At 51.0% G+C, this 22,148-nt stretch overlaps 2 pseudogenes; one reads left to right on the top strand and one right to left on the bottom strand.

The window, feature by feature from the left end:
- LOC131588521 (zinc finger protein 850-like) overlaps positions 1–22,148 on the bottom strand; it is a 497,145-nt pseudogene that overhangs the window by 85,162 nt on the left and 389,835 nt on the right.
- LOC131588505 (zinc finger protein 208-like) overlaps positions 1–22,148 on the top strand; it is a 911,601-nt pseudogene that overhangs the window by 53,896 nt on the left and 835,557 nt on the right.

The following is a 22,148-nucleotide window of genomic DNA, read 5'->3' on the forward strand; positions in this document are numbered from 1 at the left end:
GTCCTCCTGTCCTTCCCATGCCCCTGTGGCTGACACCAATTCACCCAATGTGACCTGGGCTTTGCTCTGCACACAGGTTTGCAGCGCAGGCCATGAAGGCTCTGCTCTGCTTTCTGCACTATGACAATGAGTTGATGGCCATGGAGCGCAAGTGTGGCTGGGAAACGCTGCTCCGTGCTGACACCCAGCACTATGCCGTGGGTCTGTTGGCCAGGTGAGACCCCTTCTCACCACTGCCTCTGAAATGTGTGCCCTGTGCCCAGGGTGCCCTACCACAGTCCCTGTGGTCCTGGCCAGAGGGCTTTGCCATTGAAGGATGGCTGAGCAGACTGGAGAAGTCTGAGAGGAGGGTGCCCAGAAGGAGCCCCATGGTCCCAAAACACCCACAAGTCCCTCCAGGGATGCTGGGGAAAGGCCAGATCTCCGTGAGTCATTCCTGGGAGAGGTTTGCCCCCCCACCCCCCACCTCATTGTCTTGGTGCCATTTCCCCCCTTCCAGGGTGATGCGCCGTGACTTGACGCCCTTGTGTTACCATGTTGCACACCAATTTATCCGGAGGCTCATCAGGGAGGAGGCACCTTGGGATCTGTCCTCCCTGGCATTCCTTGTGGAGGTGAGCCTGATGGCCAGCACTACCTTGCTGAGCTGCCTGCCAGCCCTGTCCCCTTGCATAGCCACAGCTGCCTGGGACGGTGCCCGCGCCCTGTGCTGCTGCCTGGGCCCAGCCCTGTGCAGTTCCAGGCTCCTGCCGGCTGGTTCCCCTGTCACTGCCCTGTGCCTTTCAGGTCCTGGATTGCCTAAACTTGAGTGACTGTGGGTACTGTGTCCTTGAGATCACGTCAAGGCAGCTGCAGAGCGAGTGCAGGCAGAGGTGTCGCCTGGCGCTCAGAGGCCTCGTGGTGCTCAGCAAGGAACCCTCGCTGGTGAGAACGGGGCAGCGGCTGAAGCTGTGCTGGGCAAAGCAGCCCCTTGGGCTGGCTGTGATTCAGGAGCTGAGGCAGCTGCTCCCAGCTCTCCTGCCTCACCTGCCTGAGTGCTTTGGGACAGGCCTTTGGCCTCTGGGCCCAGCAGCAGCAGGGTGGGGTTGCAGTGCCAGGGTGGTCTTGGCACTGCAGCCGTTCAGGGCTTCCCAGCACAGCCTTGTGTTCCACACAGGCCAGACCTATACGCAGACTGTGTAAAAGCGTCCTGCAGCTGCTGAGTGACACAGACGGAGAAGTGGTCAGCATGTCTCTGTCTGTGTTCACAAATCTGCTCAAGAGAAAACATCTTCGTTTATCAAGGAATGCTGCCCCCAAGATTGCTGAGCCACTTGTGCCTCTCTTTGACCATGTAAGGCTCTGTGCCCCAGCCACGGGCACTGGCTACTGCCCACACAAACTTTGGTCCTGTGGATTTTCAGGCCTTTGCCCAGGTGGGCTGGAGAAGTTGGCGCTGAGATCTTTTCCTCCTTCTTTCCTCCAGGACAAAAGCCACGTGCAGGTGCTCTCCATTCACCTCTTCTGCAAGGCCATGAACCTGGTAGTGGAAGAGGGAAAAAAGGCGATGGAGGGAATTGTGAAGCAGAGCCTGCTCCCACTCATTTTGCACTGCCACGATGAGAACCTGCGCGTGGCTGATGTGAGGTTTTGTGTGATGCTGGTTGATCTCTGGGAGGGGGCTCGGCTGCTTCCTGCTCTGCTGCCTCCCAGGCTGCAGCTTCCTCCTGGCCTTGGCACAGGGATGCAACTCCTGTGCCCTGGGCAGCAATGCCATCTCTGCATCTCTCCAGGCCTCTCGGGAAACCCTGCACTGTGCTGCCACCTTCTTGAAGAACACAGAGCTCCTGTGTGTGCTGCCAACAGAGGATCTGTCGAAGATCGCCGAATGTGTGGTAAAGGACGGCCTGGAAACCCCAGCCTCAGCCTGGAGAAGCTCCCTGGCCCCAGTGCTCAGTGTGTGGGGCTGGTAGCTGTGGCCCAGTGCTGCACCCAGGGGAGCCAGCCTGTGCCCCACATGCTGCTCCCTTCCCTGGGCCACACGGGTTCCTCTCCAGGCTCCTGTGGCCCCGAGCCGGGTGTCGATAGAGCCCCAGCCCAGTGGGGCTGCTGGCCGGGCCTCAGGGCTGGGCGGGCACGGGAGGCCGGGGCTGGCCGCAGGCAGCGCCCGGCCGAGGGGCAGAGCCCGCACCAACCCTTCCCTCCTGCCGCTCTCTGCAGCTGGCACAGGACGAGAGCCGAGCGGCCGAGCAGGTGAGCCGGGCCCTGCCATATCTGGACAGCCCACAGGAGTCCCTGCGAGAGGCGGCCGTCAGCTTCATCGGTGAGCCACGAGCCCGGGCTCCCTCCCCGCCCCGCCGCAGCTCGGCCCCAGCCCCGGCTGCTGCCCCGGCAGCGGCACCCGGGCCCGGTGCCCTGGAGCCCCGGCTGCCCTCGGGGCTGCTGCTGCCGGCCTCTGGCAGCCGTGCCCTTGGGCTGAGTCAGGATGCGGCAAGGGCCCGGGCTGAGCCCTGCCGGGGCGGGAGGCCGTGTGGCCCCAGGGCTGGCAGCGCCGCTGGCAGGGAGCTGTGCTGCTGGGGCCCTGACAGGCTCTGTGTTCCCAGGCACGGTCAGGATGTTCATGAACAAGGGCGCACAAGGAAGAGCTGCAGACCCTCAGTGAGGGTGAGTGAGAGCAGCAGGCTGGCACTGGGGGCTGGCGGGGGGCACTTGCAATGCCTGGGCAGGGAGCTGCAATCCCTGGCCCAGCTGCAGAGTGCTTCGTTCCCTGTCTGGGTGAGGGCGGTGTGGGCAGAGAGCAGAGAGATTTCAGGGACATGGGTGGGAGCTGTGGCCAGCACCTTCTGGCTGATCCTGTTGTCTGGTCCTCTCTTGTGGCCACTGCAAGAGCCAGGTGGAATGTCCTTGGGAGGAATGTCTCCTAGGATCCCTGCAGATGCATGCCCTGACCGTGCCTCTCCTCCTCTCTCTTCCAGCCACTGAAGCCCCGAGGAAAGACACCACTCCATCCCACAGCAACCAGAATATCCAAGCTCAGTTTGCCAGTAAACAAGTGTCCCAAGAACAGCAGCAGGAGACACTGAAGAGGACACCACCTCCCAGTGCCACTGGAGACAACTGGCACAGCTGAGCCTGTGGGATTCTCACGGGGCTTCAGCCCTCTCCCAGCCTGTAGATAGCTCCCTCCAGCCCTCAGACTGTGCCCATCCCCTTTTTTCCCTCTATTCTTCCTCCCTTTTGACAGCTCCTTCCCTCCAGCCCTCAGTCCATGCCCATCCCCTTCTTTCCCTTTCCAGTTCATCCCTGTTAATAAACAGTTTGCCTTTTTCACTTAACCTGCATCTCTGTGGAGCTGAAGGGTCACAAATCCGGAGCGCTGTGACACACAGGCCCCTCCTGCCGTTCTCTCCTGCACCGTGTTTTGTGCAGAGACACAGAGGAAGGAGCGCAGATCAGGCTGGAAAGGTCCCTGTGCTGAAGGCCTGGATCCACAGCATTGTGGAGTTAAAGGTGTTACTGAAGGCCAGTAGTGGGACAAGGAGCCTGTGTGTGTCAGGGAGCAAAGTTGTGTCTAAGGCCCTGCCGTATTTGGTCCTCTGTTGTGCACACCAACAGGATGACAAAGAACAGACTTTGAAGGAAACCTTATGGGTCGACTGCTGGGAATTTGACCCTTAAGAGGAACAACGGATTGATCAATTGATGGGAAGTTAGCCTGTGAAAGAGGAACAGTAACAATGAGGCTGTTATTGGCATGGTGACCTTACCTCCTGTACTGGCCAAGGGTGAGATGACATGGTAACTGGGAAAATTCCACTCCAGGGGAGAAGGTAGGAGGCTTGGTTCTGCAGAGGAGAGGCAAGAAGGACAAAATGCACGCCTTTTTGATGCAGGGCATGCCCTGAAGGTGCATGGCCTGCCTGCCCCTCCCATTGGAGCACCATGCTCCATCTCCTGCCGCTGCTCAGTGGCTTTTCACCAATCCAGAGGTTTGTAGGTATTATTTGCAACAGCAACTAATAAAATAAGACTTGCTTTGCAATTTTGTGCACGGGCATCTTCCAGCACCCATGATGTTCTTGGCAACGAGGATGGGATGCCCAGAGCACAAAAACCCATGGTGTTTTGAGCACGTGTGAGTGAAAAATGGACGCATGTTTGAGTGTGGGTAAGCGAACAGGGACAGGGTTTGGGCAGTGGAGTGTATGGTTGTGTAATATATGTTGGTATAATTTGTGTTTTATTGTACAAAAATATAATCAAGTATCAAAGCATATTTTATACTTGTACAAAATCAAGTATAAAAGCATGTTTTATGTAAAACAAAAACCACAAGCAACTTAAGATTGCAAAAGCAGCTGCTGGAAAACCAGGAATTTGCAAGAGAATGACCCAGCAATTAAGATAACACTGAGAAGAGCTGGGTCCACCCAAGCAAGATAAGCGCTCTAAGGACCCTGTGATTAACGCCTGATACCGACCTGATCTGATTCTCCAGGACCATACATCTCAATGTTGGTTTCCCAAAAAAAACTACGCAGACTAAAAAGAAAACTCACTACGATTCTACATCTCAAAGCCTGCTTCCCGAAAAACCACTCAAACTTCATCTTCTTCTCAGAAAACTTGTTATAAATTTGTATTGTGATATTGGCTTTCGCAGATGAATATTATATGTTAAATACTTTTTAGCTATGTGTTATAAATGCAAAGGCAATTTTGGGATAAAATCAAAGAGAAATTTATTAATAAACAATAATAAGTAGAAACAGCGATAAAAACCCACAATAAAAAGAACAGCGCAGCGCTGGGTGGACAGGGGTCTACACCGGAGGTATAGGTTTCCCAAATCCACGTCTGAGCATCCTCAGGATTGGGGTTTTATAGGATTTTTAAGTCCTCCGGCCAAAATTCCAGGCAGGTTCCATTCACCAAGTGTCCTTGATTGTCCAGTGAATGGATTTCCTGACATAGAATGATGACATTATTTCGTGTCCGGCCAGAATCTCCTCATATGCAAAGGAGACTCTGTGTGTTGCAATGTTAGGTTTTTCATGACAGGGTGGTGGAATCCGGGCTGGTGCCGATGGGTATCTCGGCCGGGTTTCCTCCTTTGTTTCCCCTGATTGCTTTTTCAACACAGAAATGTTTAAGTCTGGCGAAGTCTTTCTTTTGGAACTTGTCTTTTTCCTACTGATCGGTTTCTCTACCCACTGGAATCCGCAGGGCGTTGCTTGGATCCGGAGGTAGATAATTTCCCGAGCTAGTGTCATTGTTTTCCTGATGATCCGTGTCCTGTCTGTTTGTTTGGGTTGATGGGCCGGTTTTGGTTAGTTATCTTGGGCGTTGCTGGCAATCAGCAACTCCTTGGAGAAAAGCCTCATCCCACTTGGGGGGGAGGCTTTTCCATGCTTTATATTTTGTTTTGTCTCTACAAAACATATCTTTCTTATATACACTCCGAATTTTTAATACAACCATAATTTATTACAGTCCCCCACCTAATAATTTATCACATTTAAAAATTCGTTATTTTCACACTTTCTTTTAAAGAAAAGTATCCTTTTCTTACTCCTTTTTCCATCATCATTTTTTTTCTTTGTCTAATTGTCAATTTTAGTGGTCAGCATATGTTCGTTTTCAAATTTTTCTAAGGCCCTTAATGCCTTATTACTCTCTTTCTCTTCTTCTAAAACCAGTAATTTAGAAAGAAGGGCATTTTTATCTTGTGATTTTTCCGGATCTATTGGGAGGGCGGCAATTTGCATTCCTTGCACTACAGATTGTATTAGCCTAACCAGACAAGGAATTAAACAAGGCACAAAGATGATTCCGGCTATTGAACATCCTATAAAGAACATTAGCTTTTTCCACCAAGCCCCTTGACCGAAAATTTGGTCCCACCAAGAGGCTTGTAGAATAGAATTCCATTTTTGAACTGGCACATGTGCCACTTTCTTGATTTCCGCAGCTAGTCCCTTTATAGTCTCGCCATAATCATCTATTTCCATGCAACACTCTGATTCATTGAATCTCCCGCACACCCCTCCCTCCTCAGCTAGCAAGTAATCGAGGGCCAGTCTGTTCTGGTAAACAAAGGCCCTCATTTGAGAATGTTGCCTTGCTAGGAGTTCCAGGGCTTCTGAGGTGTGATTTGAAACTACCTCCATTACCGCTTGCAGTCGAATGAGCCGATTCAGAAGATAAATGGGGGTTCTATAACCCCAACTGCCATCATTCGCCCAAGTGGCCGGACCATAGTATTGTATGATTCTCTCGGCCGGCCATTCCTCCTCGTTCCATTTCTGGCTCCCTCCTGCTATCGGTAATATCTTTTTTAGGTCCCTCTTTTGTCGAGCTAATGTTTCAAAGAGGGGAGCCCCTAGGGATTTACTTTCATCTTTTGGTAGGGTGAAGAAAAACGGCCGAATTAGTCCCAGTGTGCATGACCCTTTCCACTTCTGAGGTAATTCACTGTATGCCTTTTTCCCGCATATCCAGTAAATTCCATCGGGAGCTTCCCAGTTTTTATTAGTTTTTGCCGGATCCTCCCAATAATCCCTCAGGCCTATGAAAACATGGAAGGGATTGGCCCCCGGCTTCTTGTTCCAACATAATCCGATAGTCTCTACCCACTCGCAATTGTTTTCCCGATAGGAGATCCAATATCCTTCGGGTGATTCCGGGTGCCAGATTTTTGTTTTCTTTTCTGAGTTTACTGTGAGTGTATTCACACACGGAGTGTATCCTACCAAATCGGTAAACTCTTTTCCCTCCCGGCTAATGCAAAACGTCCCAATTATTCGGTCATCTATGACCCATCCTTCTGGCCTCCGGGTAGTTTTTGAGAATTTTAATTCTGTCCCTTTTAATATTTGTTCCGGGGTCAATCCCTCTCCTTTCCATGGCCACCTCTCCGCTGATTTTAAACCACCGCATATCCAGCAGTTGGATATACCTAATTCAGTGGCTATTTCCTGCATTAGATCAACAAACAAGTTTTGGTTAGGGCTGGGTAATTTCCAATTATCGTATTGTCTTTCTAATAATTCATATTGTTCACTGAGAGAGTTTAACCTCTCTTGCTCCAGCCTTTTCTTTTTATTTTCCATTTCTTTTCGTTTTAAGTCTATAGCTATTTGCTTTATTTTACTCTCTGGATCTAATCCCTTTTCATCCTTTGAAAAGCAGAACACTGGGTCAAATTGAAGACACGAGTTCTCATCATCTGACTTCAATAATTCCAAAATTATGGGTTCATTATTGAATGTCAGCCTTGTCTCGTGTTTCACATTTTTCCCTTCCCAGTACAGCTTTCCCCCCATCATGCACGGTTTTAAGCTTGCTTCATTGTAGCAGGTAGGGTTAACTCGGTGGTATGCCAAAAACGTCGAGTGCTTCTTTCCCCCAATCCAGACAGTCTTATTACACTGTCCACAGACCTCGATTGGGGGAATTCCCTTTATTTCTCTTTTGTTTCGGAAGCGGGTCTCAACAGCCCCTATTTCTTCCAAGTTCCGAATGGGTTTTTCCTTGATACTTACTCTCGAGTTCGAGCACCAGATTTTCTTTTTTGATTTACACAATTCGAACTGAGTGCCGTTTAACCAACAAATACCTGCATGTAGTTCTGAAGGGCACTTGGTCAAGAGCTCGTTTTCTGGGGCAGTCTGACACTGCTCACACTTCCCCTGGGGAGCCTCCCCTGGGGGGGCCTCGGCCTCTATTCTCTTGATCGAGTACATGACTAGGCTCAGGGACATCAGGATTCCCCACAATTGTATCCCTCTGCCATTCCCTCCGCCCGTACAAAAGTATACGGCGGGGATAACCATCTTCCCGGCAGCAAGGACTGTCTTCAGGGGCCCTTGATGTCCTGATGGCAAACCTCCGCTTGAAGGTTGCCCACCGAGATGCTTTAACTGGTTCAAATCTACAAGGTACTTTTACGGTCCTCCGGCACTCAATTTCCAAGGGGTCTGCTTTGCAATCAAGCTGACCCCCTAATCCTTTTTGGTAAAACAGGAACCACTCCGGAGAGTCAAGTTCCAAAAGGCCCGCTCGAGTTGCAAGTATCAGGAATTGATTGGTCTGGTCTAACTCCCTCTCGTAGCACCTAGTGCACAATCCCCTCGGTTTATAACCCCTTATGCAATGAGTTACCCAAATCTGCTTACAATAAGCGCACTTAAAATGTATAAACGGGAAACAATAACAATCGCGGATATTGCAACTTATCCTCTCGCTATTGTTCATTTGTGGTGCCTTCGGAGCTTGATTTTCAAATCTCCTGGCGGGGTGGTGATCTTCCACTCGGGGGCTTGGCAATCCGGAACCTTCTTGGCCCGAGAGAAGTGAGTCCACCCTTTCTCGGCCGTTCGCACAGCAGTGTCCGTGGTCAGGAGAACGAGGAAGGGACCTTCCCAATGAGGACTGAGGGGAAGTTCCCTCCACACTTTAATCAATACTTTGTCGCCCGGCTGGATTTTGTGAATTGGAAATCCCAATGTTGTGCTCTGAGGAATCAATCCTTTTTTCCGGAGTTCCTGTAGATTTTTATTTATAGAAATGAGATAAGGTTGTAATTGCACATCCTCTATTTGAGGGTGTGCCACCGGCATCCCATGCCTATATGGCATTCCATATAGCATTTCAAAAGGGGATAAACCGGTTTCAGAATGAGGCATGGTCCTGATGTTTAACAAAGCTAAAGGAAGACATCGGACCCAAGTCATTTTTGTTTCGATTATTAATTTGGACAATTGCGATTTTAATGTTTGATTCATCCTTTCTACCTGTCCCGAGCTTTGAGGGTGCCAGGGGGTGTGATATTGCCATCTGATTCCCAATGCTTCTGACAGTTGTTTAATGATTTTGGAGGTGAAGTGAGTCCCTTGATCCGAATCGATATGGTCTATTATCCCATATCTAGGAATTATTTCCTCTAGTAGAATTTTAGACACGGTTTGGGCCGTAGCCTTTGCTCTGGGAAATGCCTCGACCCAATGTGTCAGTTTATCCACTATCACTAATAAATATTTATTTCTCCCAATCTTTGGTAGTTCCGTGAAATCTACCTGGACTCTCTCGAATGGCCTATACGAAAGTGGTCGGCCACCCCAATTTGTTTGTTTTGAATTGGCACGATTTACTTTCTGGCATATCACGCACCCCTGTACCTCTTGCTTGGCAAGTTCAAAGATTCCTTTACATCCGAAAAATTTTAAAAATTGTTCAGCCAGTGCTCTGGTTCCCCAGTGGGTTTGTTCATGCAATCTCCTGAGTATTCCTCTCGCTATACTTTTTGGAACCAGCTCCCTCCCGTCTGGCAACCACCATTTATTTTCTTTAAAATATCCACCTACCTTCTTGAAATCTTCTTGCTCCTTCTCTGAAGGAAGCACGGACACTTCTGGGGTTTCTTTGGGACTGATCTCGGGAATACTTACCGCCAGTAACGCAGCTCGTTTCGCCTCTTTGTCCGCTAGATTGTTTCCCCTGGTGTGAAACCGCCACCCAGTTTGGTGTCCTTTTACATGGACTACGGATATCTCCTGGGGCTCTCTGATAGCTTCTAAAATTTGTTTAATTATTTCTCCATGTATTAATCTTTTTCCCTTGGTGTTTATTAAACCTCTTTCTTCCCATATTTTCCCGAAAGTATGCACTACCCCAAATGCATACTTTGAATCCGTGAAAATAGCTCCCCTTTTTCCCTTCAGGCCTTTGAGGGCTCTTAAGAGTGCAAATAGTTCACAGGCTTGAGCCGACCAGCATGCCTGCAAGGGACCTGATTCTATGATTTGTTTCGGTCTTACCATTTATGATGGCATAACCTGACTTTCTTTTTCCTTCTACCATTTTTGATGAACTATCAATGAACCATTTTTCCCCCCCTTCTAACTCTTGATCTTCCAGGTCCGGTCTTACCTTAGTTTGCAATTCTACTGCTTCAATGCAATCATGCAATAGCTCACCTGTTGGTTCCCCAAACAAAAACTGCGCCGGGTTTTGGGCAGTAGTTGTCCTCAACTCGAGGCCTGGTGAACTAATTAGCATGGCTTCATATTTCAGAAGTCTTGAATCAGTTAGCCATTTCTCGGCTTTTTGTTGTAAGATATTTCTTACATCATGTGGGGTGTAGACTGTTAAAGAGGCTCCAAAAGTTATCTTTTTTGCTTCCCCAACTAACAGAGCTACTGCAACAATTGCTTGCAAGCAAGTAGGCCACCCTCGACTGACTGGATCTAGGATTTTTGATAAAAATCCTATGGGCTTTTTCTTTTCTGCCCACTCCTGGGTCAGAACTCCTTGGGCTGTTTGTCCACTTACATCAACAAATAGCTGGAATTCTTTGTTTGTGTCTGGCAAGGTTAGAACAGGGGCAGTTATGAGTGCAGTTTTCAATTCCTGAAACTTGCTTTCATCCTGAGTGGTCCATTTCACTCTATCTGTGTTTAATCTCTCATACAAAAATTTTACTTTTTCGCTGTATCCTTCAATCCACTGTCTGCAATATCCCAGGAGCCCTAAAAATTGCCTGATTTGTCTTTTCGTTTTTGGGGCTGGGAGCACGAGAATCCCAGCCACTCTGTCAGGATCTAACATCTTTTTCCCCTGAGAAATCCAATGTCCCAGATATTTTACCTCGGGCTCCGTAAACTGCAGTTTGGATTTTGATACTTTCAAACCCTTTTTTCCCAAAAAATTCAACAATGAAATTGTACTTTTTCTGACTTTTTCCTCCATGGTTCCAGCAATTAATAAATCATCTACATATTGTAAGAGCTTTGTCCCTTCCTCTGGAATGAATTCAGTAAGTAATTGTTCCAATGCCTGTCCAAATAAATTGGGTGATTCCACAAACCCCTGGGGGAGGACCGTCCACCTTAATTGTTGATTTCTGTTCGTGTCCGGATCCTCCCACTGAAAGGCAAAGAAATTCCTACTCCCTTCATCCAAAGGACAAGTCCAGAATGCGTCTTTTAAATCAATTACACTGTACCATACATCCTCGGGTGAGAGTCTGTTAAGTAAAGTATAAGGATTTGCCACTACCGGAAACCTGGTTCGGGTTCTAGCATTTACTGCCCTGAGATCCTGAACCAGTCGGAAGCTCCCATCCGCTTTCTTTACTGCCAGGATGGGGGTGTTATGTTGGGACATGCAGGGTTCGAGGGTACCTCCTCTAAGGAGGTCATCAATTACTAGTTTCAAACCCCTTTTCCCTTCTATCGGGATGGGATATTGTTTTACCCTTATCGGGTCCTCTGGGTTTTCTATTTCAATTTTGATGGGGGTGATATCTAATTTCCCCACCTCCCCTTTTGAATGCCACACTTTGGGATCAATTTCCCTTTCATCTTTCGGAGTTAAATGAAATATCTTTATTACTAATTCAGAATTCTTTACAACAATGTTTATACCTAACGAGACAATCATATCTCTTCCTAACAAATTGTAATCGGCTTCTTCTACTAATAACAAATTTCCTAGGCATATTTTATTTTCAGACTCTATTTCCACATCTTTAATTACAGAAACTTTGAAGGGATCTCCCTTCGCACCGATTACCACTACCTTTTCTTTACTTGCTACGCATCCCCTGGGTAATTTTTGCAGGGTGCTTCTCTCAGCTCCCGTGTCAACCAAAAATTCTATTTCCTCACGATGGGGACCCACTTTTTACTTTATCAAGGGCTCTTTAGCTGTTATCGTCCCCATCTGAAAGAGCCCAAGACTTCCCTAATCTTCTTGAAATACTTGTTCATCTTTTATTTTCTGGCGGCAATTCCGTTGTAAGTGTCCTACTTTCTTACAGTAAAAACATTCTGGGGGATCTTTCCGCGGGGCGGAGCCATCCTTCTGTGGCTCCTGCGGCTTTTTCGGCGCTGTTTTAAACTTGCCGTGCGCCTGTTCTTGTTTCTGAGCTTCTTTTACTGCGGCCACTAGTATTTTGGCCTGAAGTTTCTGTTTCTCGTCCTCTCTCCTCATGTAAATCTTTTGAGCTTCCCTTAGAAGCTCTTGGAGACCTTTCTCTTGCCACCCTTCAATCTTTTCTAATTTCTTTCTAATATCCTCCCATGATTTCGCCACGAATTGTGTTTTGAGTAACACTTCTCCTACCGGAGAGCTAGGGTCTGTCCCAGAATAAATCTGCAGACTTCGCCGCAATCTCTCCAACCACTCGGTGGGGGATTCCTCCTTCCCCTGACATTCCCCAAACACCTTACTAATATTTTGGCCCCGGGGAACCGCTTCCCTTATTCCTTGCACAATTATATTCCTTAAATCATTCATGCTCCTTCTGCCATCCTCTGTTTGGGCGCTCCAACTCGGGCTTACGCTCGGCCACTTCTGGTCGCCTGGCGTTCCCTGAGGGTTTCGCCGCTCCCAGTCTCTGATACCAGCCTGTTTAATCATTTCTCTTTCCTCTTGACTAAACAGAGATCTCAAGATAGCCATGAGATCCTCATATGTATAAATGCTACTGCCTAAAAATTCATCCAATCTCTCTGCTACTCCAAACGGATCATCTAACAATCGTCCCATCTCTTTCTTAAACGCTCGCACATCCCCTGAATTTAGGGGTACATTCACAAACCCAATCACTCCCGGAGCAGTAGGCACTTCCCTGAGAGGGAACATTCTGTGCCTACTCTCATTCTCTTCCCATTCTTCACTCATCTGTCTAGACTTAAACCGAGTCCTGCTTGCGGGGGGGGAATAGGGGTTTTTGAGAGTTTGTTCCTTTATTGCTGATGAACAATCAGTCGCCACTAGGTTATTATGAAGGATTCCCCTTGCCAAATTCGAGGAACCTGGCTGGGGCAGCGGGACGGGCAATGGGGGATACGGAGATCCCCGACTTTGCGCTACCATGGTTTCTGGGGAAACAGCGGCGGTTGCGGTTCCCACAGGAGGAGCCAGAGGAGGGGCCACCGGAACCACTGCTGGCGCCGGTTCCCCTGTTCGCGATGTGTGTGCTTCACCTTGTTGCGCTGGCGAGCTCGTGGGAGCTGATGGCACCACTTGATCCACCACGGGAGACCCTGCCGGCCCGTGGTATGGAGGGGGTAAATGATCAAGGGGCTCCCAGGTTTCTGTTTTTGTTTCACTTTTTAGTTTCATCGGAAATAGTCCTACTCTGGCCTTTAGCCAGAGTCTGGCATATTCCTTTTCCTCGGAGTCCGAGGAAACCTTGCTCTCTACATAAGAGAGTAACTCATTGCACGTCCACTTTTCAAACGTTCCTAATATTGGCCAAGTGAGATGGGGTCTCAGTTCCTGTTCACCCCAAACCTCGGCACAATAGTAGATCATTTTTGCCTTGGACTTCTTTTTCCTCTCAGGGCAATTTTCCCAATATTTTAACAACCAACCTAAAGGACTTTCTGGTGGGATGTCTAACAATTCCTTCGTTTCTATGGAAGGGTTTTTCTTATCTACTGGCTTTTGCATTTTACTCTTTTTCTGTCCCATGGTGAAGAAAAAAACCAAGAGTCTTACCTAGTACTCTGCGTTGTGTTTGTGGTTTGAGAGTCAAAAGTCTGCTAATACTCACCTTCGCGGTTTGCTGTTCCGGGGTTTTTCTTAGCGCTTTGATCTCTCCTTCGGACCTCTCCTGGATCCTAATTGCTAGAAGAGTTTACTCTTTCCCGAGCTCTACTGGACGTCTTCTTCCTCTTCCAGCCCTTTGTGATCGGTCCCCCAGAGCACCCCTTTGGCCCCAGGCTTTACAAACGCGTAGAGAGAGTCCTCTCACACCGATTCGCTTCCTCCGTGGCCGGCCAATTCCCTCGCGGGAGGATGGAACCGCGACTTTTGGAGTCCGCACTCGCTCCGTGATCAGATCACGTCTCACACACGCTTGCCCAATCACCCCGCTCAACCTCGCAGTACTTACAGCAATTTTCTTGCGAGGATGTCTTCGTGCACAACTGACTTTTTATGAGCTACCAAGCCGCGGCTTCTTTTCCCGAGCTCTTCTTGGATCCGTATCCTCTTTTATTGTGGTTTTTACCTCAGCCTAAATTTGGTTCGGATGTCGGAGTGAACTGCGGAGGTTCTCGGCTTCCCAGGCCGCTGAAATCAGCGGGGGTACCCCCCTGGATAGCGAGGTTCTCCCACAGTATTTCCGATCCGAGTCACGGCACCAATCTGTTATAAATGCAAAGGCAATTTTGGGATAAAATCAAAGAGAAATTTATTAATAAACAATAATAAGTAAAAACAGCGATAAAAACCCACAATAAAAAGATCAGCGCAGCGCTGGGTGGACAGGGGTCTACACCAGAGGTATAGGTTTCCCAAATCCACGTCTGAGCATCCTCAGGATTGGGGTTTTATAGGATTTTTAAGTCCTCCGGCCAAAATTCCAGGCAGGTTCCATTCACCAAGTGTCCTTGATTGTCCAGTGAATGGATTTCCTGACATAGAATGATGACATTATCTCGTGTCCGGCCAGAATCTCCTCATATGTAAAGGAGACTCTGTGTGTTGCAATGTTAGGTTTTTCATGACAGGGTGGTGGAATCCGGGCTGGTGCCGATGGGTATCTCGGCCGGGTTTCCTCCTTTGTCTCCCCTGATTGCTTTTTCAACACAGAAATGTTTAAGTCTGGCGAAGTCTTTCTTTTGGAACTTGTCTTTTCCCACTGATCGGTTTCTCTACCCACTGGAATCCGCAGGGCGTTGCTTGGGTCCGGAGGTAGATAATTTCCCGAGCTAGTTTCATTGTTTTCCTGATGGTCCGTGTCCTGTGTGTTTGTTTGGGTTGATGGGCCAGTTTGGGTTAGTTATCTTGGGCATTGCTGGCAATCAGCAACTCCTTGGAGAAAAGCCTCATCCTACTTTGAGGAGAGGCTTTTCCATGCTTTATATTTTGTTTTGTTCCTACAAAACATATCTTTCTTATATACACTCCGAATTTTTAATACAACAATAATTTATTACACCCTTCTCCTAATCCATATCTCACAGTGAGAAATGAGTAAGTGCCCTGGAGATTTCAGCCAGCGCTAAACCCACCACATTATTTAGTGCTTTAGCCAAAAAACTCAAATTAGCGAATCTAAGCCACTGCACCAGGCTGAAGCTGAGGATCCCCAGCCAAGCTCAGAGGGAGGAGAACACAGCATTTGTGGGATCCTTTCCAGTCTGACTTGCTTTAGCTGCACCCTGGGGGAGGAGAGAGCAGGAGAAGGGTTGGCTGAGTCCTCTCCCCTCTGCCTTGCCCTTCTCTGCTGGATCCTCAGTTCATCCCACACCCACCCCAAGACTCCATCCCCATCCTACTGGTGCTGACGGGATTAAAGGAGATAAAGAGGAGATTAAAAGGATAGAGAGGAGAGAAAAAGAGAAGTTTAAATGCAGCTTAAATATGAAAGAAATGCATATGTTAGTGACTGCTGAGAGTTCAAAGGGAGCTGAAGGGTTTGTGAAGGGACAGGAGCCCGTGAAGGGCTCAGGAGCTGCTGCTGCTGCCGGGAGGGAGGAAATGCACCAATGGCTCCCAGCAGAGTCTGTGCTTTGAGGCTCTTTCCCAAACAGCTGCAGGAGGGAAAGCAGCTGAGTTTGGAGGAAGAGTTTTCTGCTGAGGTTTCCTGTTTGGAGCTGTCACAAGCTTGAGCTGCTCAAGGGAAAGGCGGCTCTGCTTCCAGCAGGGCCCAACTGCACGGGAGCACAACTTGGTTCCCTGGCCCTGAGCCAACGGGCAGCAGCAGCTTCTGTTCCCTCCTGGCTCTTGTGTCATTTCCAGCAGCACAAGACACACCAAGAAAAGCTCCTCCAGAACATGCCATGATCAACACAACCTGATTTCATTGCATGAAGGAACTCTGACAGTCCCACGGGCTCAGGTTTGTTTGTCAGTGAACAGAGCAGGGAAAAGCACAGACACATTCCCTGCACAGGGAATTCACAGGAGGAAAGTGCAGCGCTGGAGGATGTGCTTGGATACAACGTTCCCACGGCAGTTTTGGGGATAAAATCGTCAGGAGAGAGAAAAGAAAAAGTCCTACCAAGGGTGGGCTGGGGAGGGCTGGTGCTTCCCGGGAGGCTCCCAAAGCTCAAGAGGACAAAGCCCAGACCTTGTCCAAGCTCCGAGCTGGGTCTGAGCCAGAAACCAGGGAGTGGCAGAGACATTGCTGCTGAAGGGCTTCAGATTGCCAAAGCTAAAGTGTCCAGTATCAAAAAACAACTTGAGGTTACGGAATTCCCAGTGCCCACGTTCCATCCCCTCATTTCAAGCTGAAAGCGGAGCTCCACTTGTGACTCTGCTTTCTATTAATGAATGTCAAACTTCAACAAAATTCCCTTAGAAAGACCCCATGAAAGTTCACACTGTGAGAGCTCACTCGAGGCAGCCCCAACTCCTGCCCTGGTTCAGTCCTTGTCAAGCCCACTGTGCTTTCCAGCTGCTTTGCTCCAGCTCCCCCCAAATCACCATGAATTCCACTGAACTGAACCAAATCCAAGTCCTCGTGGGTCGGGACAAGGGCAGGGAGAGGTCACTCAGGGACCACCATCAGGGGCACAACAGCCCGACATGGGGAAATGAATTGAATTTAGGACGGAGCAAATCAGACCAGGAGAATGAGGATTAAAATCAATCTTGAGAAACACCTCCTCCCGCTCCTGAACTTTTCTGTCCGGGCCGCTGCTCGTGGGGCACAGAGAGGGGCCCGGCCATGTCCTTCCAACCCTCCCTGGGAATCACCCCAGAGCCCTCAGCCTTCCTTCTGCCCATCCCCGGGGCCTCCCAATGGCTCCCGTGGCTCTCCCAGACCATCGAGCCTCTCCCAGTCCATCCCAGTCACTCCCAGTGACCCCGCCTGTCCATCTCGCTCCTCCGGGGATCTGCCGCCCCTCAGCCAATCACAGCGCGTCTCTCTGATGACTCATCAGTTGCCGGGCAGATCCACAGAGCCGACAGCCCCGCGCTGGACTCGGCCTCCCAGTGCCGCGCACTTCATTCCCAGTCCCTCCCAGTACCACCACAGTCCCTCCCAGTGCCACCACAGTCCCGCCCAGTGCCACCACAGTCCCGCCCAGTGCCATCACAGTCCCGCCCAGTGCCATCACAGTCCCGCCCAGAGGCCCCAGAGTCACTCCCACTCCTTTTTAGCCCATTCCCAGTCTCTTCCGAGTTCATTCCCACTTCACTCCCAGACCTCCACACTCTCTTCCAGTGTCCCAGTATCCACTCTCATCTCTTTCAGTGCCACCCCAGTCCCTGCCAGTCCATTCCCAGTCCCTTCCAATGCCACACCACTCTTCACCCATCTCTCCCATTTCCCCCCCAGCTGATCGCCGTCTGTCACCGATCTCTCCCAGTGCCCATCCCAGCGTGTCCATCTCGCTGGTGCCCTCGAGCTCCCAGCCCGGCCCCGGCCGCCTGCTCTGCTCCCTGATGGATTTCTCCCCTGCCCACATCCAGCTGAGCTGCTCCCAGGGCCAGCAGCAGCTCTCGGGCCACGTGCTGGCCACTGCCGTGCTCCCCAGCGGGGACTGGAGCCAGCAGCTCCTGGTGCTGCTGGAAACCGCCCCCGGCAATGCGGGCTCAGCTCCAGCTGCCAGGTGGAGCACGTCAGCCTGGAGCACCCCCTGAGCCGGCACTGGGGCACGGCCCGGCCCCCACAGCGCCGGGGGCAGCGGGGGAGGCACTGGGGGGGCCCAGAGGGGGACTGGGGTGTGCTGGGAGGAACTGGGAGGGAGTTTGAGATAGACTGGTTTAAACTGGGGAAGGGATTCAGGTGCTTAGGATGGCTGGGAAGGGGTTTGAAGAATGTTGGGGAGGGTGGGATGGGGTTCTGGGGGTCCTGCTGGACCCTGGGAGGGAGTTTGGGGGTGCTGGGTGTCACTGGGAGGGATTTGAGTGAGCCTGGAGGAGCTGGAAGGAGATTGGGCATTGGAAAGCAGGGATTGGGATGAGGTTGGTTCTGCTGGGAAGAGACTGAGAGGGTTCCTGATGAGTCCTGGTGGGGCTGGGAAGGGACTGGGAGAGGGTTTGGAGGTCCTGGGGCAGTGGGGGGAAATTGGGAGGGGGCTGTGGGATCCTGAGAGGAACAGGAGGGGCTCTGGTGGGTCCTGGGGAGGCTGGGAAGAGACTGGCAGTGATTTAGCAAAATAGCAATATTGATCTAGTATCAATATCAATCTGTTAATGGAGAAAAAACCTCTCCAACAGTTTAAAGTTACAAAGTGGATGTTTAATCACAGCACTGGGCGAGTGTGGGAGTCACCCCTTAATACACACTGCAAGTTGACAAAAGATTCCAGTGTGGTTTTATTCACAAAAGGCTTGAATATCCAAAATACTAATACATATTCATAATGCTAACACTTCCCATTCCCCACTTCAGATAAAAATGAATGGTAATGTTTTTAAAATGTCATTATGCCTGCATGGTGGGCTCCCTAATTTGAGGAGGGGGTCATTTTGGCGAGGAGGGGTCATCAAGAGATGAAGGAAAACGGCTCTTCCTCACTCTCACCTTTCTACCTTTACAATGGTTGACATTACAAATGACATTTGGTACAACTCAAATTTTCTCCCTTGCGACGTTTAAATGGGTTTCCAGATGTAAGGTCTGTGATCTTCCTGAACCCATTTATCAGTTTCTCTTTTCTCATTATAAGCACAGCTGAACACACATACAATGAAAAGTAATTTTTTACCTAAGTCTAAGATTCATTATCTCAAATCCTGCTTTTCACTTAATCATTAACTCTAACTAGTTCCAGCAAGGCCTATCACTAGCTAAGATTTCTAATTTTTCTAGAATTGTTGATTTTTTAAAATTAGTGACTCCCAAGGAGGTTTCAGAGGGTCCTGGGTGGGTGGGGGAGATTGGGAGGGTCTGTGTAGGGGCTTGGGGTGTCTGTGAGAGGTTTTGGGGGGATCATGACCTCTGCAGATGCCCCAGGGATGCCGTGAAACGCCACCCGCAGCAATTTCCTGATGGGGATCAGGGACTCCATGTTGGGCTTTGTGTTCCTGGTGCTGGGGCTCAGCTTCTACCTGAGCAAAAAGTGAGGGCGGGTCCCTAAATTCGGATTCCCCCTCCCCCAGAGCGTGTGTGCTCCAGTCGGGGCCCCCAAGCCCAGTGTCACCCCATTTTCTCTGTCCACAGAACTCCTTGAGGTGACGGCAAAAGGATCTCTAGAATTGAAAGTCAACAAATCCACTCCTCCCAAGGAATTCCCATTGTTGCTCTGTGTCCCAATGGATGTTCCTGCCCCGGTGTTCATCCAGGTGCCCACAGGGAGCCAGGAAGATGTGGAGCCTCCCAGCCAGGTGTCTCCCCAACACCGATCACCAGGACCACGGATCACCAGGGCTCTGCCCAACGGGGGTCACTGGGGATCATCCAACGCCGATCCTCCCATGGGGGATGGAGCTGGAGCAGCGCACGAAGCTCTTCCTGCACTCGGGGCACTCGCAGGGCTTCCCTTACTGGTGCCTCCGTTGGTGTTTGGTCAAGTCAGAGCTGTGTGAGAAGCTCTTCCCACACTGGGGACACTCGTAGGGCCTCTCCCCACTGTGGATGCGCCGGTGGACGGTGAGGGTGGAGTTGCGGTTGAAGCTCTTCCCACAGTCGGGGCAGCGGAAGGGCCTCTCCTCTGTGTGAATCCGCTCATGTAGGAGGACATTGGAGCTGGTCTGAAACCTCTTCCCACACTCAGGACACTCGTAGGGCCTCTCCCCAGTGTGGATGCGCTGGTGTGCCCTCAGGTAGGAGCTCCACCCAAAGCTCTTCCCACATTCCAAGCAGGTGTAGGGCCGTTCCCCTGTGTGGATCACCTGGTGTCTCATCAGGTAAGAGATACCCCTGAAGCTCTTCCCACATTTCCCACACTCATAGGGTCGTTCCCCAGTGTGGATCCTCTGGTGATTCCTTAGGGTGGAGCTCTGGCTGAAGCTCTTCCTACATTCCCCACACTTGTAGGGCTTTTCCCCAGTGTGGATCCTCTGGTGCCGGAGCAGCTCAGAGCTCCACATGAAGCCCTTCCCACATTCCAAGCACTTGTGGGGCTTCTCCCCCAGCTCTGAGCTCTGGCTGGATCTCTGGCCGTGTTGCTGGCACTGGGGGGATCTTTCTTCCTCGCAGCTCCCTGGGCTGGGTTTGCAGCCCCTCCTTGTGCGGCATCTCAGGGGCTTTTCCTCTTCCTCTTCCATCTGGACACAGCTTGGGAATGAAAATTCCTGGTTAGGAGGAAAAAAAGACAGGAGAGCACCTTGGGCTGAGGATTCCTCCTTGCCCAAGTTCATCTCAGAAAGTCATTGGTCATCTTGTGTCTGAAAGAATCTCCAAAACACCAACATTCAGCCCAGATATCCTCCAAACATCAAAACAAAAATCAAAAACTACCCAAACACCAAATCCAGGCAATCCCCTCCAGAATACAAAGATTCAGCCCCTGCAAAAACACAAACCACCAACATTTAGCCCAATAAAGTTCAGAAACACCAAGATTCAACCTCATCAAAATCGTGGATCCCCTCCCCAGTCACCTGCTGATGGTGGGCAAAGTAACACTCCTGGGACTGCACATACAGGGAGGGTGGAACCTTGTTCTGCTTCCTACTCCTGCTCCTCCTCCTCCTCTTGTGGCCCTACTCTTCCTCACACTTCACTTCCTCCTACTATTTCTCCTCCTCCTGCACAATCCCACCTTGTCCTCCCACGTGCATCCTTTGAACATTCTGGTCTTCAACCCTGCTTCTCCTTCCCTTCTCCTCCTGCCCCCAGGCCCAGCACCCACTGCCGCCTCCCTCTTCCCCCCCAGTCCCACAGCATCCCACCGCAGGGGCACGGATGGAGCTGGGCCAGCTCGGCCTGGGGCAGCGCTGGGCTCTCGGCCGCTTCCGCCCGCACTCGCTCCCCACTGCAGCCGCTCCCGCCACCACAGCGCGGGGGGGCCCGGCCTTGGCGCTCCCCCCTCCCACCTCCCCAAATTCCCCTCAAGGGGTATCCTGGACAAAAGGGATGAAGACCCCAAAATATCTCTCAAGGGTCCCTTGGGAGCATATGGAGGTCGTTTGCACATTCTCCCAGAGGGAATTAAGGACATGGACAGCCAGGGGGGCAATAAGGGAAGTCCAGAAGGGATTTAGACAACAGGGGATGGATGGTGTTGGTGTGCTGGGAAGGGATTGGCTGAAGGGGAGTGTGCAGGAATGTGCTTTAAGTCAGAAGCAGCAGGAGCAATCCATGGGGTAAGAAAAAGGATGATAGAAAAGAAGAGGAAATAAAAAATACTGAGGATTGGGATGTGTTTCATATAAGATGTCTTATCCTCAGAATTTCCCAGCTGACTCAGATCCTTTGTATCCCAGTTTTCCAGGACAGGAAAAGAAGGAGGTCAGGATATCACGGGGTTTCTCTGAGCTGGGAGCGGCAGGAGCGGGCGCAGAGCTGCGGCACCGGGAGCACGGGCTGGGGGCCTGTGGGGAGCTGTGGGGCCGGGCCGGGGCTGTGGGGCAGCCGGGGCTCAGCGCCGGGCGCTGCCTGACCCCAGCACCCCCCGGGCAGGGCCGGCAGTGGCCCCCGGCCCCCAGGAGGCTGCGGGACGCCCCGGCCGCTGCCCGGCCCCGTGGAGCTGCCGGCCCTGCCCGCCGGGGGGGCCGCCTTTGGACACTGCGGCAGGACAGGGACCGGCTCTGGGATACGGGCTGGGGAGGGGAGCCTCAGCACAGCCAGCACCAGGAAGGAACAGCTCAGAAATGGGGATTACACCTGCAAGGATCCACATGATCTTTTAAGCATTTTGTGCTGGGTCCCTGCAGAAAGGAAGGATTTTGCAGAAAGCTCAGCAGCTGCCACACGATGAGCACCCACAGGCACTGAGGGGGGCTGCAGCAGGGCCACAAGAAGCCCCTGCAGCACTTGCTCCCAAAGGCTCAGCAGCTGAATGCAGCAAGGGATGAGCAAAAGGCCAAGCTGAAGGCAAAGGCCATGGCACACTTCCTACAGCCCCTGAGGGATCAAGCCCAGGGCCCAAGGGGGCCCCAGCACCCAGGGGACACCCTCGGCCACAAGCACCTGGCACAGGCATTGCCCTCCTGGCCAGGGGACAGCCCACCCAAACAGCCCCTGGCAAGGAATCAGCCTTCCAGCTGCAGGGCACAAGGACACTGCAAGCACAGACAGGAGCACCCTCAGC

This window comes from Poecile atricapillus, chromosome 26 (genome assembly GCF_030490865.1).
Source record: "Poecile atricapillus isolate bPoeAtr1 chromosome 26, bPoeAtr1.hap1, whole genome shotgun sequence".
Lineage (NCBI taxonomy): Eukaryota > Metazoa > Chordata > Aves > Passeriformes > Paridae > Poecile > Poecile atricapillus.